The sequence below is a fragment of the Amblyomma americanum genome, chromosome 1, assembly GCF_052857255.1.
Source record: "Amblyomma americanum isolate KBUSLIRL-KWMA chromosome 1, ASM5285725v1, whole genome shotgun sequence".
Taxonomy (NCBI): domain Eukaryota; kingdom Metazoa; phylum Arthropoda; class Arachnida; order Ixodida; family Ixodidae; genus Amblyomma; species Amblyomma americanum.
In genome coordinates, this window is record NC_135497.1 from 155,716,963 (window position 1) to 155,734,599 (window position 17,637).

At 43.4% G+C, this 17,637-nt stretch overlaps 1 protein-coding gene across 1 annotated transcript in view; it reads left to right on the top strand.

Moving 5' to 3' along the window:
- Positions 1 to 1,178: 1,178 nt before the first annotated feature.
- The window catches only part of LOC144114000 (uncharacterized), a 29,457-nt gene continuing 12,998 nt past the window's right edge, over positions 1,179 to 17,637 (top strand). The window contains exons 1-3 of the mRNA XM_077647422.1: positions 1,179 to 1,316; positions 1,581 to 1,642; positions 9,110 to 9,282. The gene's annotated coding sequence lies outside the window, so the exon portion shown is untranslated. The remainder of the gene's footprint in view (positions 1,317 to 1,580; positions 1,643 to 9,109; positions 9,283 to 17,637) is intronic.

Here is a 17,637-nt window from a genome sequence, read left to right on the forward strand (position 1 = left end):
GCTGCCCTGCTATTTTATGTGGAGTGTGGTGTGCGCGCACGTCAAGAACAATCCTGCACAGACGGCCCCAACGCCTGGCTGCCGGCCACCGTCAAGACGATTGGTGTGCGCGACTGATAGCGCGACTGATCTGGTTTCTTTAAGGCATAACCCAGGTGCAGCGATGGGGTCCAGTCGGGGCTGGAATCGTCGAAAAGTTTAGACGGCCGACCTAGAAATAAAAAAAAATGTACGCGTGTAACCAAGAGTGATCACTTTCGGCAGCAGTTCCTAACTTTCAAATACATTCGAGGCGCATGTTTAGGAAAAACTACGAAGAGACGCGTCGCGAGGTGCCTGTTTTGCAAAGCGTAAAGCGCGGGTGCAGAAGTAAAAAACAAACGCGCAGTAAGCCAAGAAATCGTTGTACGCACCTGAAACGAAGTGGAGTGCACAGACTTTATACTTGTCTGGATTGGCGTCAGTCTCACTCCTGTTAATACGTGCCAGCCACTCGCGTCGGCGTCGATATGAAAGCTGCTTTGCTTTCTCGCACTCGTGCAGGCGTATTTTTGGAATCTTGAAGAACCGGCAGTCAGCCTGTCCTGTCTTCAGTTTCTGCGCTTTGCTTTGGGTTCTGCTGGTACAGCCCACAACAGCACAGTACACCATAACGCCAGCACTGTTGCACGCACGTACTACGCGAGCGTAAAAACCAACGTGCGCTTCCTGCGTCGGCTGCTACCAAGGACAACAAAATGTCGGACTACCCAGAATGCATAGCGCCACCGGCTTTCGTGCAAAGCGTTTTTCATCATCTTGCTTCTTTCGCCTTCTAATTTGTCCTCAAATTTTTGTCAATGCATTTGTTTCACTTATTTTGTTTCTGGCCGATTGTGCGTATATCAGAGATCACCCGCCGCGGTGGCTCAGTGGCTAGAGCGCTAGAGCACCAGGCTACCGAGCCGGTACACCCGGGTTCAATCCCGACCGCGGCGCGTATTTCCGTTTGCTAGCCGCTGCAGACACAAGCCCAATGTTGCACACGCCAACGCGCGCGCTGAGCAACTGTTGCCATGACAACTATGTACATGCCATGGTTGCCAACGCGCACGCGGAGCAGCTGTTCCCATGGCAAAGTGTGGAAAATAGACGCGACGCCGGTAATTGCAAATGGCGGCGCCCTGATGCCTCTGGGTGTTCGTGCTTTTCGATGACAGCAACGATGACTGCCGCTTGCGGCGATTTTGTTCGCTTTCATTCTTTGCATCGACGCCGGTGAGGCGGTGAAGCAACGATTTTTGCCGTAGGGGTGGTATGGGATAAGTTTAATGAAGGTGAGCAATTTATCTGGGACAACTGTGCTGTCCCAGTTTTTTTTAGCGCGTAAGAGACTAAATGAATACATTGCGTAAAATAGTGCCGTTTGGCCAATTTATCTGAGACATTGGGCTGTCCCAGTTTTTTTTTTTTAGTGCGTAAGAGACTGCATGAATACATGGCGTAAAAGAGTGCCGTTTGGGCAGGCTTAATTCAATGTATGTGCAAATGGCTGCGTTCCACGACCACAGAACAGTTTACCCTGTGGACTTTCTTCTTAGAGAGGAACAGAAAAAAGTTGTGAAGAACAAGGTACCGTGAATGGTACAGGTAAATATTCTAGGTAATGCTCTTTTTTTGTTAGAAATTTTCCACAACTTGGGCTATTTTCATCTTGTTCAATCATGCAAATGTTTTAGAAACTCCTGGTATTTTCTGGCTTTTTTTTTTGTATATGCCCAAAATTTGGTGCCTACGCACGCACGCAGTTTACTTGCAAAATCAGCTGGTGATGACAACACCTGTAGTTCACCTTTTGGTGTTTTCCGTCTTATTAAAGCTCAGTTTTCGGTGACAGCAGTTCCTTTGACATTAGAATATCATAGTCTGTCGAGTAGCAGGTCAACTTTAATTTATCCTCAATGTTCTTTTAAGTTTTGTTTAATTTGTGCCCAGTCATAACTGAAGCTTATATTGTGTGTAGTTATGCAGCATTCATTTGGGGGCTGAAATTTTTCAGAGAACTTTAAAATTACTCTCAAAAGTGCACTTCATCCTTAAATAATTTAGTTAACATGAGGTTCACGATTGCTATGCACTGAGAGAGCAATAAAACCTGCTCATAACTGTACGTTGTACAAAGATTGCTTTTAGATAAAGGGTCTAAAGCTGTGTAAGTGAGGTTGTATAATGACTAATAATAAGCTGGTCCATCTAAAAACAGATCTTTCATATACGCAATTTTATATTCCAGAGAGCTGTGGCGCACAAAGTTTCTGAATGGCAAACACTGAAATATACACCTCATTAGTGTTGCACCCAGCTTCAGTGTATGTTGACTCGAGATAGATTGCTCGAAATGTAGGTGCATGAAACTATATCTGAAGGGAATTTAGTGAGGAAATCACTTCCAGTTCTCAACATTTGAAAGGGTCATACACGTAGTGTAACGCTGAACAAACTTGCAAAGGCTTAGTCCCGTTTTGAGCTGTGCTAATTTTAATTTCCCTTGCAATTCTACATGTATGAAATTATATGCATTTAAAAAAAAGAGGCCAGACATGGTGTCAGTGAGGTCATTAATAGTTTCATTCTTGCTGAGATGGCCGCTTGTGCTGCTAGCTAAGCTTTCTCCAACCGTTACGAATTGCAAACATGCTCATGACAGAAGAAGAAAGTTGGCACATTTTGTAGGTGCCAGTCAGAGTTCTTTCATACATTGCGGAAGTAGTGTACTTTATTACATAGATAAGCTTCATGCAGTTACTATGATTTGAACTGCATGAAAAGGTTGATGTATTGTGAACATGGTTAAACAAGAATAAAGGGAGGCCACAGTAAATGTCATACTGTCACTCAATTTCGAAAATGACACCTAATTTTCGTTACATCTTGTCTTCTCTGTAGTGAAGCATAAGATATTAGAATACATGAATCACCACATGGTATTTAGCTAGGCCTGCTATGTGATTTAAAATTCAATTTATTTTCTCATGCTGTTTCGGTTTAGACAGCCGGACAATGGCTATGACATCAAAGGTCAGTATAGGTCACTGCTTCTTCATTTGTAGTCATTCTCACTCTTGAGACAGGCTGGTTTTAGCATTGCAGTTAATGAAAACAAAGAAGGAGCAGTTATATTGCAGTTTATTTTATGCCGCATGTGGCGTACACCGACCTTTGATATCACAACCATCTCATAGCTGCTGGAATCAAAACAGCATCAAGAGGAAATTCGATTGTAAATTATTTAGCCACTGATGTGTATGGGGTGATCCATATATATTAATGTCTAACGCATCGTTTCAAACAAAAAAACACGCAAAGATTTGGTGTGGGTATAGTCCTGTAAAAAGTGAAAAAGCAAGAAAGGAAGGAAAAGGAATGAAAACTACACACACACACACAGAATTTGAAGAGCAATGAAGAGAGGTAGCGAGTGTGTTCCTTGCCTTACCTGCATTATGTTTCTCACGTCAAGAAAGCTGCAGGCAGGTAACGAGTAAGCCTATGTTTTTGGTGCCATTTATGCGAGGAGCTCCAAATTTTTGTGGACTTTGGCAATACATTTTGCTGCATGAATGTTCTGTCTTGTCAAGCTTAGAGTGGCGTTCCTATGTCGTTTTAGAGGCATAACTGCTTCATGGCGCTTTTCCAAATACACATACTGACTATAAATATGAGAAAAATGTGGAGATGGTGCAAAGACAACGGCGACATTCTTGAAAGAACAGAAATGAACAAGGATACTGCACCATTTTCACTATGAGCTCAGACCCACCTATTGATTTGTTGAATTCCAACAGCATTTTGTGAATGAAGATTCATCTAGGACCACTGTTTATTTTCAGAAATGAGACCACTGCCACTCGGAACAGTGAATTGCAAAAGCTACAAAGGAATAATTTCAAAGCATATTAGGAAAAACAAATCTGCCACAACAAGAAACACACTGACATCAATGGCAAATATGTTGAGAGATGTCTGAATGAATAGACTCTTTTGGTACAACCATTGTCTTTCGTTCCATCAACTAACGGCCACAAATTTTAGACCTCCTCTCGTAAGCTTGCCAAGGTGTACCTAAGGTTGAGCAAAAGATTAAGAGCTGAAAGAGTTAACAAAAAAAGACATAAGCAAACACAATGCGCCTCAGGGCCATCAACACGGCCCTTTATTCCAACTTGCGGCTCATTCAAAAACATCCCATTCGGTAATACTCTCTGGGGGGCTAAGTTGGTGCATGGTTTTGAAAACGGACGCGCAAAGCAGACAACGCTGGGGGAAGACAGACGAAACAAGTGCAACTGTTTATTCACCTATTGAAGCAAGTGAATATATAGACAAAAAGGCAAGAGCAGAGAGGGACCTACACACACGCACAAGCAGAAACAATAAGGTAACAAACGGCTATAGAAAAAAAATGTGTCTCAGCACATATCTAAAAAGACACTTTCTTTTCTGTCAATTGTAAGCGAGGGTGTGCTTACATAATCTCTTCTGCCTTTGTTGATGTAGAACGCCTTTATAAGTTCACGGGCTGTAGTATCTTTGCCCCTGCTTAGGATTTTTGTTTCCTTCAGCTTCGCCTGGCATTTTTTCTTCTTTTTCCCTGCAGGCTTTACAGTAATGTGGTAAGAAAGAACCCGCGCCGTTCTTTAATGCGTGATTATGGTCAGCAAGGCTATCATTAATACATCAGCCCGTTTGGTCAATGTAAGATTTCCCACACGTCAGCGGGATCTGATAAACTACACCCACTGCACATTTCACAAATGGTGTCACATGCTTTTTCTGGCATTCTGCTTTTTTTGGTTTGTTTGAATCCATTTTGCCACACAAGGAGAACAGCTTCTTGGGGGTGGAAAAACTACACGAACTTTAAACTTTGCCTCAACATGTTTCAGATTGTGTGCCATCTTATGAATATAAGGAATTATCACAGGTTTAGTTTTCTGTTTGGCAACATCATTTTTTGCTCCGTTATTACACTTTTCTTTTTTTAACCTTTTTCAGTAACACTTTGGCAACTGAGCAGAGTAGGATAGCCATCTTGTTGAAGCCTGGTCTTGCCTTTTTGCTGATCTATTCACTCGCTTTCCAAGTGAATACACAGTTGCAGAGTTGCAGTCGTTTCGTCAGTCTTTCTCCTGTGTTGTTGGTTTTGCGCAGTCTTTTTTCAAAATTCCATTCGGTGACACCTGACTGCCCCAAATAGCGGAAGTAGATGCACATCTACTTCTGGCATTTTGGCCAATTAGGTGTCGCTGAAAGGGACGTTTTCAACAGGGACACAAATTGGAATACAGGCCGAGATTCGCCTACCGTGTGGGAGTATGTCCATTTGACAATGCACTGTAGTAAATGCAAGAAACATATGGCTGCTGCCCTGCCCTTGAAAACACAGTGTTCTTTGCAAAGGCAAGAGGTAAAGCTGAAAGGAAGGTAACTGAGGCTTTCATATCGCTAAGAATGCCGACAAAAGTATATAAGCACGCCATCTATCTTCATCATTATCATCATCAGCATGACTGCGCCCACTGCATGGCAAAGGCCTCTCCCATGTCCCTCCCATTAACCCTGTCCTTTGCCAGCTGCAGCCACCGTATCCCCGTAAGCTTCCTAATCTCATCCGCCCACTTAACTTTCTGCCGTCCCCTGCTACTGTTGCCTTCTCTTGGAATCCACTCCGTTACCCCTAAGGACCAATGGTTGTTTTGCCTTCGCATTACATGCCCTGCCCAAGCCCATTTCTTCCTCTTAATTTCGACTAGGATGCCATTAACCCGTGTTTGTTCCCTAACCCACTCTGCCCGCTTCCGGTCTCATAACGTTACACCTAACATTTTTCTTTCCATGGCTCGCTGTGTTGTCCTTAACTTAAACTGAACCCTTTTCGTTAGCCTCTACGTTTCTGCCCCATAGGCGAGTACCGGCAAGATACAGCTGTTGTACACTTTTCTGTTGAGGGATATTGGTAAACTGCTATTCATGATCTGAGAGAACCTGCCATATACGCTCCGCCCTTCTTATCCTTCTAGTTATATCCCTTTCATGATCCGGATCAGGTCTCTGCCTGCCCTAAGTAGACATATTCCCTTACCACTTCCAGCATCTCGCTTCCAATTGTGAACTGCTGTTCCCTTGCTAGGCTATTGAACATTACTTTGGCTTTCTGCATGTTAATATTTAGACCCACCGTTCTGCTCTGCCTGTCTAAATCATTGATCATGCTTTGCACTTCATCTCGTGAGTGACTCAGCAAGACAATGTCATCAGCAAATCACAGATTATTTAGGTATTCTCCATTAACTCTTATCCCCAGCTGTTCCCAATTCAGGCCACATGATGTTATAGCCCTTTTTTGCTGTAGTATGCAGTCTCCCTTCATACTTTGTGCATATACAACGTGTCCGATTTAATTCAATACAAATGGTTTATTAAACATTGCATTTGATGTACACCACAGCTTTGGAAGTTGAATAATCGGTGAGGCTGATGCCTCAGTCAAGTGCAATGTAAATAATAAATGCTTATACAACTAACACTTTCAGATTGGCTTTTTAAATCCTGCATTTAGGTCGTATCTATAGGGAATAACATGGCACACACTGTATACCATGAGTATTCCACCCAAACATATTCTTTAAGAATAAATGAAAACACTGAAATGGCTCCGTTGCGCCATCTTCTCACAATATGTCCAATGATAATGGCAATTGCTAGAGTTTAGCAAGGCCGGAAAGAAAAGCAGAGTTTTACCGGACGGACCATAACAGGTGCTGGCACCACATCGCTGGAACTCCTTTATAAAAATTTATTTCTCGCCAACAAAAATATTTTTCTAGTTTTTTTTTAATATGCGAAACTAAATGGGTTGACCATTTGGCAAATTTTTTTGTCTAGCACCGTTGCCCACATAGCATTTTCTGGTCCTCAATGTGGCCGTTTCCGCAGAAATCTACGTACTTTCTATTAAATTACAGAACAACGCAAGGTTCAAGTTTAATTCAAACAGTGCTAGATCAAGGTTTCAGGCAAAACTCCAAAAAAGTTTGCTTAAATTTAGACTCCAAGTTTAGTTTAAAAAATGCGGAAATCTTCAAATTTTTCTCCTGTTCAGCACTTCCATTTTAAACCAAAATGGCATCATCCACAGTTTATTTTTTGAGGCATGACAGGGCACCTCGATACCTGACTACATGCGGAGATAAACTTTGCCAACAAGGGCCAGTCCCTGAACAATAATTCTTGCAAAATGCCCAGATGAAGGTGATGTCTTACACTTTGGAGCATGATATATGGAGCAAAAATTTTATTCTTTGAAAGAAGGTCTCTACACTTCTGTTGGGACTGGTCTTCCATGAATTTTCTCAGCAAAATCTAAAATACCAAGAATTCGGTGCATCTTTTTTCGCGTGGAATGACTCTGCTGTCCCCAAATTTAATTCTTTAAATCGACTGGGAAGTACTGTAAAAAAAATTGTTTCATGAACCTCGGCGGCTGTGAATAGTGACGAAACATTCAAGAAACGGGCAATTTTCTCTTAAGGTTTTCTGCCTAGATACATGCCTTATGGAGCATACTTGTCCCCAACAGTTTTATGTTTTCTGGACCACTTGTTTTGTTGCACTCCTAGGACTGCAGCGCAGGTCTAGAAAACTGTTTTTTTTTTTTCAAATTTATGAATTTTAAATTTCTTGTATGAAATTGTCTTCTCACTTTAATATGTCAACGAACACTGAATCTCAAAAATTGAAAACAAAAATTTGAGCTTTGCAAAACAAAATGAATTACAAGAATGACTTACCCTGCAAGAACAATGAATGTTGAACTAGCCTTCTGCCATATTTTCTTAGCTTTGCAGGTTTCAAGAAAAATATATATCATAAAATAATGTTCTGCACATAAAACAGTGACATTTGATGAGAGCAGTCATAAAATTTTTAAATTGCTCAAAAAATGTCATGTAAATACAGCTAGAAATAAACTAAATTTTGTTGAAAGTTGCGTCCCTTCTGAAATGGAGGTGTGGGACAGACTGCCAGACATATCATGCTGACTTGAAATCCTATTGTTTACATCAAGTGCCGTATTGCTTGCTTCATTGCCTTTCTGACTGGTTCTCGCATTCACTTGTCAAGTGCGAGTGAACTTTGAAAATGGGCAAGGTGCCACCTCTTTTTGACACAGAGTGGCACATGACCAGAAATGTTGTTTGAAGTAATGGCCATTTGGCAATCACTAAGTGCCAGCAGACTGGTTGGAAATATGCAGAAATCACTCTTGCTTGACACTTCAGCAGCCGACCATGATGCAGGAATACTTTACTGTGAGTCTGTTTATTGCCATGGGTGCACTCCAGAAACTCCACGTTGTAGCACTCTGTATGTAGCCACTGTCTGCAAGTTACCACATCTGTTCTTCCATGGCCGAGATAAAGGTGACCCCCTGCCATCATTTGTATCCAAAGAGTCTCCCTATGCATCACTCCCACTATAGTGGCAGTGTTTATCATGCTGTTCGTCCTTTGATACAGCCACATTAGAAGATGCATGCAAAGTTAGTGGGCTTACTCATAACAGGAACATTGAAAGGACTCTCAAAATGAACACTGAAGCTTGTTTGGCTGGCTGCTGTTTACTTCAGAAAGTTTTGCATAATACCTTTTCTGTGTGCTCAACTTACTGCCCTACCATTTCTGCATTTTTTTTGTCATAGCAAGGATGAGGGACGTTCTTTAGGAAGGCCATGCATATCATGCGAAACCAGGTGGTGTTTTTCGAATACTGCATGGTTATAGAGGCATGCCTCGTTAATATGGTACTTTCGTCCCCCGTCAAAACTGTCCATAACAAATTGGGAAGCAAAATAAAAAGAAGACATTTATTCAGTTATATACACTGGGATTACAGCACGCTTTTCTGCATAACAACAAGCAGTGAATAGCAAATTATAATCTTAGAAACTTGAACATTTTCCCGGTCGCAAAAGTTGTACTGCGGTGCGAAGTGCCTCACAGGCCGTGAGAGACATGATGGCAAGATTCGCACTGGGTGTCCGATTCTGTGTTTGCTGTTGTATCCACAGTGGCCCTGTAGACGACTTGCTTGTTCACCAGTTGTTCATCACTTCCTGGTCTACTGCATCAGCTGCAGGCATTCCTGAAGACTCACGAGGAGGATGTCATTGATGCGCACATTCATTTGCCTGTGACCTCCCTGTGAGGAACGCGGTTTCTTGGCTGCTCTGTAGCAACGATGGTAAGCCAATGTATATGTGGGCTTTGTTGGCTATGCAGAATCCTTCCAGGTTTCTGTGGCGTTTGCACCTTTTGTACTTGAGTTATAGGTTCCCTGGTTCACCTATCTGTTTGCATATGTTTCTGTGTTCATGTTAGCACCATTTGCATGTTCCCTAACGAAACTCCAATTCTTGTGCAGGATGTCTGCACAATGGCAGACACTGCACTGCTGAGTTGAGCCGTTCCCGAATCTGGCAGTATCGATGCTAGAGTCTGTGCGTCAAAGCTGAGGTAAAGTGTTGAACCTGTCTAACTCCCAAAGTTTAATTTTGGTTTCATTCCTCACTGGTTGGACTAAATTAAATTGTTCTTGCTGTTTATACTTGTAAATTTAGAGCTTTGAACTGCTGTTAAGCTCAGTTCCTCTGCACTTAACCGCAGTCATATCTCAAGACCAAATACCGCTTAATTTTCACCGCAACTGTTTTTCTTGTGTGCTTTTTTTTCCCGAGTGGTCATCACAATGCAAGTGAACAGCTTTGTTTTCATTATTTTTTGAGTGGCTTTGTTCTCTTTACAAGCGCAGGTTGGCGCAACAAAGGTTGACGAAGCTTCCATTCTTTTCTTTACAATGTTGAAATGCTTATGGAGGTGGTCATTTGAAAATTTATTTATTTTCACATCCTGCAGCCTCAGATGAAACTGTGGCTTGAGGAGCGGGAAACATATGTACCCCAGTGTGCCCTTCTGAACACCTGCCCGATGACAGCAGGGTCTAATACACTGAATATTGTGCAGTGGAATTTTTCCTTACATATTTTTTTGTACACTTTTTTCCCAGCTACAAAGTAATGCAACAAGTGCTGTGCAGAAAAAAAACACTGACATTAGTTTGCTGCCTGATTTTCAAGCTATGCAACAGCTGAAATGCCCTGGAGACTATACCATGAAGCCTTCAGCAACACCCGCCGCGGTGGCTCAGTGGTTATGGCGCTCGGCTGCTGGCCCGAAAGACGCGGGTTCAATCCCGGCCGTGGCGGCTGAATTTCGATGGAGGCGAAATTCTAGAGGCAAGTGTACTGTGCGATGTCAGTGCACGTTAAAGAACCCTAGGTGGTCGAAATTTCCGGAGCCTTTCACTACGGCGTCCCTCATAGCCTGAGTCGCTTTGGGACGTTAAGCCCCCATAACCCTTCAGCAACATTTGCCAAAACATAGTTGACATACTGTGCTTCTGCTAAGTGTGCATTCTTTGAGGACCTGATGCCAACATGGTGTGAACATGACATTGAAGAGATGTTTTCACGATAGCTGTCTTGACAAGTTTACGGTGGAATGAATTGTATGGAAGCAGTCCTTTAACAAAGGCACTGTCTCCTCATTGCTCTTCAGAGCAACCAAACTGCCATATATATAGCCAAGAGAAAATCGGACAGTGATTCAACGATTCAATGTCAAAGTGGTTGTTTTCTGTGCCAAACGAGCTGCAATCGTTCTGCCAGATGACTAGGCCAACCATTTCTTGCACGAATAGATTGCGAAAAAAAAAAAACATAACATCGGATTTTTTCAGTGCACAGGATTTATTGTACATTGGATCCCGCTGTCTTAGGTACGGTTTCTTTAACGGCAGACTGGGGTACATTTGAATGATTGTTTTCACGAGCATTGCAAAAATGTAAGTCAGAGAATGGTGGTTTCCTCAGCTTTCATTGCAGAGTATGCAGATGCCAACATATCTGACATATTGTAACGGGAAGAAGCATATCTGATAACCTGAGAAATTGTCTGAACAGAAATAATTCATAGTCTGAAAAGAGAAAACTGCACATCTACTCCGGCCGACATTTTACTGCAGAAACCTGCCGTCATGATGGTGATTCTTATTCATTCACAGTTGGGATTCGAACCCACACAGGCAGAACCCAATGGATTAGGTATCCATCGCCTTAAGCACTCGACATGGTGATTCTTATTCATTCACAGTGCCAGCACTCTTTACTGCATAAGTCTGTGCAAGAGTGCGAACAGTAAATGGCAAGCAGCAGCAGCAGTGCATCATCCTTTCCCCTGTATTCATTGTCTGTGTACTTAACCAAAAATAAAAATTACGATTACTGACGCTGCAAGACCAGGCCCCTTCTCATCAAACAAGCCATTTCCTACAGTGTACTTCGCACCAAGGCACTGCGAGTTTTCTGTTCGAAACATAAGTTAAGAAGCTGCACAACAGAGTCCACACAACTTTCTGCACAGTGCGGATGTCAGACGAGTGATGTATTCCTTCCAGTCCACATAAATTGGCAGTCAAACCACACCTTCGGTCACATGCAGCGTCACACTGATGTGGATGTTAGTTTTCTGTACAGTATGGTACACTGTTAAAGGGAACATGCAGTCGCGTGAAGTTGACTTTCCGCGAGGCGCTGCTGAGGAAAGCCGGAAAGAATGCCGAGCTGATTATGGTCCGGAGTTTTTTTTCGGCATTCTGTCCCCATGCATAGATCTCATTTTTCACACCCGCAACACATCGATTACCTCTTCTTGCTGCTGAATTGGTTTTTTCCATTCTGTGGTCACGTTTCGTGCGAAATAAGCAACATTTTCTGCGGACTAGACTATCCATGTGTGAGTGACTTGGTTCATATGCCACTTAACGCGTACAGTACACGTTGATAAACAGTAATAAACATGCTGTTCTTATTGACAGATTCATGCACTAACACTGTGCCTTGGTTTAATCGGCACCTACATCGCTGAAACAATAACAAAAAATGCCTTTACAGACAGGCTAACTGCTGGAAACGCTACAAAGGCTGGAAATGCTACAAAGCATGTGATAAGGATTATCAGTTGATGTCTAAAAAATGGTGTCATTGCATGGCATCAATTTTTTGGGAAGGAAGCATTCAAGTATTTTTTATTTATTTACACATACTGCTGTCTCTTCTCTTAGAGGCATAACAGGGGTGGGCTACACAGCATTTCATTACAACAATGTCAATAACATAGTTAGGCAGTTCTTTTTGAAATTGATTATTTAGCAATGCACGCAGATCACCGTCCAAGCTATTCAGTAATTTAACATTCTGTGGACCTTGATATGCCGGCCTGTTGACATTGCATATCTGCAAGCTTGAGCCATTTTTGCAAGCCACCCAAGACAAACACATTAGGTAAAAAATTGTGAAGCGTAGTAGTGATGTGATTGTTAAAGAGTGCAGGAAGACGGGACACATGAAAGGAAGACAAGCAACACAACCACTGAAGCAAATGGATCATTACCAACTCGCCCAAACAGAAGCTTTAATTTAGTGGTGATATGTTCACTTTTTCAAGGACTGGTGAGCGGTTTCAGCAGCTTTACATCGTACCAGTCTTTTTAGTTTTCATTTACCCACTGCAGTATGTTTTTTCACATTCACACTGCTCTGATATAATAACTACCAACCCTTCTGACATGTATGATCCTGACAAAACAACGAAATTTGGGTGCGCAGAAAAACCCATATACATGCGCCATAACCCATAGCAACATTTCCAAGGCAATCATGAGGGAACATGCACGCTCCATTCACTGGCATAATGCCAGGCAACTGGTACACAAGGCACCAGCACACCAATGAAGTTTTTCCTACACAGCCACATTCTGCTAACTTTTGAGGCTGACAAAACAGAAGATAGCAGTGCAGCACAAGGTCATGACTCAAGATTTCTGGATGATAGGATTTAACAAAAGTGGCCATGGAAAACTCTGTCAAACATGCACATAGCTAACATACAACAGAGGAGAACCGTACATTGGTGAGTTGTTGGTATACCATGGCAACAGCAGCACCACAAGACAATGGCACAGGATCAGCACAGCCCCCTAGTTCTTCTGTCAATATCTTTTGGTGCTTCTTCTACCACAGATTGAATATTCAATATTCAGTACTTCTCATGAAAACTTGGTATCTTGCAAATACTTTAAAAAAAATCTATATTTAGAATGAACTTAAACACTTCTACCCATTCTTGAATTACTCTTAACATGCTTCGTTTTTTTTTTTTTCTGGGAAGAGGGGGGGGGGGGGGTGAGGCGAGATGCTGGCAGAAAACTTCAAACATGTTTGCTATGTCCTTTTGCATACATTCCTCCCAGATATTTTTGGGGACACTTTGTTATCTGTTCTTATAAGTAAACAGGTTTTTTGTAATGCTCCTTTTATTATTCTCAATTTGCTGTTACCTATTGTTACAACCCTCCTAGGGACACGTTGTTTGACCCCTGGTTGACCTTACGAAAAAGAAAAAAAGATGTATAGGGGAAACTACCCGTGGAATCTCCCACGCACGTTCCCCTTGTGTCGGACCGTGAGACGCGACCGACGATGGACAAGATGACGAAAGGAAGCGGGCAGAAGCGCATTCCCGAGGACGAAATAGCAGCGGACCTCCGTATCCTCCTCGCCCATTCCCGCAGGGCTCAGCGTGCTATGTGCGGTGACTCTTCCAATCTGTGAATCGTGTGGTGAAAGCGGCGGAGCCTCAGTGTATTTAACGAGTGTCCCGAGTACGAACGATCGCTCTGGGCCCTGACGACAAGGCTCATCCAGTTGCTCGACGCTATGAACTTTTAATTCTTGACTGTTTGCTCTTTCTCTTTCCTTTTAAATTATGTAATCAAGTTTCATGAAAAGTGCCAGTAAACCCGTTTGTTTTTCGTTTTCCCAAGCTTGAAGTTCCATATTTCTTCAACCCGAAGGCGCAGACACGTTACCCAACGGAGCCCGGGTTCGAGTGAACCCCTGCGCCACGACACTATGAATGATTTACTTTTCACTGTTCAGACATTTTTTACAGTTGAACATAGTCTCAGCAGATACTTTCTTGTTACACAGTACTCAGTACCATAAGTAACTGTTTTCATGAAAAGTATTTTCAACAAATCTGTTTTGCGCTCATGTGCCCAAACTTTGGCCTACAGCAGACAGATCTGAGAAAAACGCAAGACATAACGACCACTCAATGTTATTTCACAATATCAGCATACGGTCATGCCAAGTTCAGCAATACATAGTACCACAACTTGTTTGGCAGACTTCGCTACAAATGTATTAGGCTGTCTTGCCATGCTGTTGCCAAATACAAGGCATGTTAACCAGTTGTAGCATTTGTCATGAGCAGGCAGTGGTAGTGAAAAACACTTACAGTAAAAAAAAGAGAGAGAAGAGGCTATCAAATACAGATGCTTTGATGAAGCATGTTGATGACCTCTGTTAACACTAGTTATGTCAATCTAAACTGGTAGCCGCGTTCACACTCATTTGAGGTGCTGAATCGAGCTGGACTGGTCAGAAACGTGCCTATGGAGTGTCTTTATACGGTTATGAAGGCATCAACTGTACAGCAATTGTAAACACTGTTATTTTGGCTCAGGAGGGCTAATATATTAGTGTGAAAGTACTACTTCACGACGTCTAACTGGCTCACAGAGTTAGTGTGAAGCTTGACCTTGAGGATGACCTTGGCAAACATAATAAAATAGATATTGCCGCAACTGGGATTTGAACCCGCGGCGGCGTGAGCAGATCAATTTCGCTGGCCTGTGCACGAGAGCACTATGCTGCTGCCGCAGACGACCTCGGCTCGCGTTAAACTGAAACACACGCTCGCGCTGTGCATTGCATGTCGTCGTCTTCCATCAACTAAAACTACTCTAGAACTAATCACGTCGCCAGAAGTGCCGACGACCTAGCAAAGCAAAACCATGAGACAACCAGGCTAAACATGTGCTTGCTTTCACACATACACTCGGTTTAACTACGTTAAACCCTACCATTCCGCCTCCTCCTCCCCCCCCCCCCCCCCCTTGTGCGGTACCCGTTTACTATACAGGGTCACAGTGGCTGAGCTCACGCACTGCGCTCAGTATTTCTAAGAAGATTAACTGTGTGAACTCGCTTAATTGAACAGGTCAGGCCTGAAGTGATCAATTTCGAATCACGTCACACGGAGGTACTATCGGCAGGCAACATTTACGAGGTGGGAGTGTACGGGGAAGATAATAATAATAATAATTGGTTTTGGGGGAAAGGAAATGGCGCAGTATCTGTCTCATATATCTTTGGACACCTGAACCGCGCCGTAAGGGAAGGGATAAAGGAGGGAGTGAAAGAAGAAAGGAAGAAGAGGTGCCGTAGTGGACGGCTCCGGAATAATTTCGACCACCTGGGGATCTTTAACGTGAACTGACATCGCACAGCACACGGGCGCCTTAGCGTTTTTCCTCCATAAAAACGCAGCCGCCGCGGTCGGGTTCGAACCCGGGAACTCCGAATCAATAGTCGAGCGCCCTAACCACTGAGCCACCGCGGCGGGGCACGGGGAAGAAGAAGATTGATTTTTGGGGAAAAGAAATGGCGCAGTATCTGTCTCGCATCTTGGCGGACAACTGAACCGTGCCGTAAGGGAAGGGGTAAAGGAGGGACTGAGAGAAGAAAGGAAGAAAGATGTGCCGTAATGTACGGCTCCGGAATAATTTCGACCACCTAGGGATGTATAACGTGCGCACTCACATCGCACAGCACACGGGCGTCTTTGCGTTTGGCCTCCATCGATAACGCGGCCGCCGCAGTCGGATTCAAACCCGGGAACTCCGGCACAGTAGCCAAGCGCCACCTAAGCCAATCGCTCGAAGTGGCTGAACGAGGGGACTTGCATTCGCCACACGCTGGTAGCATTTTTAAAGCACTAGGTCGCGAGGAAGCCCCACAATAACTTTTCTTCCCCGAGAACACGCACCCCAATAACTTTTGCTCCTGGTGGTACATACAGTGTTGTGCGTTTTTATCGCTGACACTTTCAAAAATTTCCCCGCCTCAACCGCTGGCTCGTTTGCGGTGAAACTGCACACAGAGCTTGCGTATTATGGTAACTTTTGTATCGTAGCAAGTTTGACAATGGTACTTACTTAGTTCAGGCACACATGATGCGAAAACGTAAGCGTCTACGAGAGATCGGCGAGCCAAAACCCGCAGACGACGCTTTTTCGCCGAGAACCGGCAGTGGCGCCATCTGTTTTCGGCAGCGGAAAGCGTCATGACTAGGCTTTGCAGAAGATATGTGGATGCCACATCGAGTTCAGATTAGACACAGAGCAGTGGATGCAATATTAATAATGCCTACTGTTTGCACAGTTTATTTAGGGGAGGTTGTGCTTAGTGGGATTTTTCCCTTCCTGTGCCCAATGTTAAGACATGAAACTGTTTCCAACAATGTCTAAATTAAGGAAATGATCTTACAGCCCAATACACTGTTCTAGGTTACCGGACACAATTGACACAAGCTCCTTTATTTCAGTTTCGCCTTATCAATCATGCGACAACGTCACCCGTAACCGCGGGCAGCTTTCATGAGAGGTGTGAGATAGATATGAACGTTTGACGATTCAGCAATTTGAAAAAAATGTGCCACAACCCAAGACGAAGAATGGGCAAAATACGCAAAATACAAACCACGAAAATATACGCTGAAAACCTACACCATAACAAAAACCACTCCGGCAGGGACATTACAGCAGCCCCGCTAAGAGAAAAGACTCAACAAAGCGACGGTTACGCAGAAAAATCACCGACAATGAAATATAAGTGTCAGAAGGAATGTTGGCTTTCTTATTGTGAAAGGCCTGGAATTTTACACACTGCCTGTGACACTCACCTATTCGCACAAATGCAGGCCAGGCTAGCGTTACTACAAGAGTATAGTGCCTAGAATATCCTATAGTGCCTAGAATATCCTATCTATAGTACATTCTAGGCACTATAACAATAACTTGCATTTGTCGGGAACGGACGTGGGCAACACTGCACTTGGCTGTAGCGTCTGTTTTGGCAACATTGCACTTGTCGGGAACGGGCGTAGGCAACACTGAACTTGGCTGCAGCGTCTGTTTTGGCAACATTGCACTTGTCGGGAACGGGCATGGGCAACATTGGGCTTGTCTGCAACGGCTAGCAAACGGAAATACGCGACCGCGGCGGCCGCGTTTCGATGGAGGCGACACGCAAAGGCGCCCACTCCCACCTTCCCTCTATTAAGGCGCGGTTCGGGCGTTATTTCCTTTCCTCAAAAGCCAATTCTCATTTTTTTTTTCAACTGGAACATAGTTTACGTTATTGATCGCAAGCGGCGCGGCAATCAGTAAATACCTAACTTTGGCCACCTCGGTCCGCCGTTTTTTGATGCTTGGACCTTATGTAAAGTTTTCTAATGGTTGCAGCTGTCTGAAAGAGATACTGGATTCCTTCATGGAAAGAGAAACCAATGATGTAAGGCTTTTTTTTTCCCCTTCTTTTAGAAGACAGCAAATGTTTCCATACGAACTCTATGA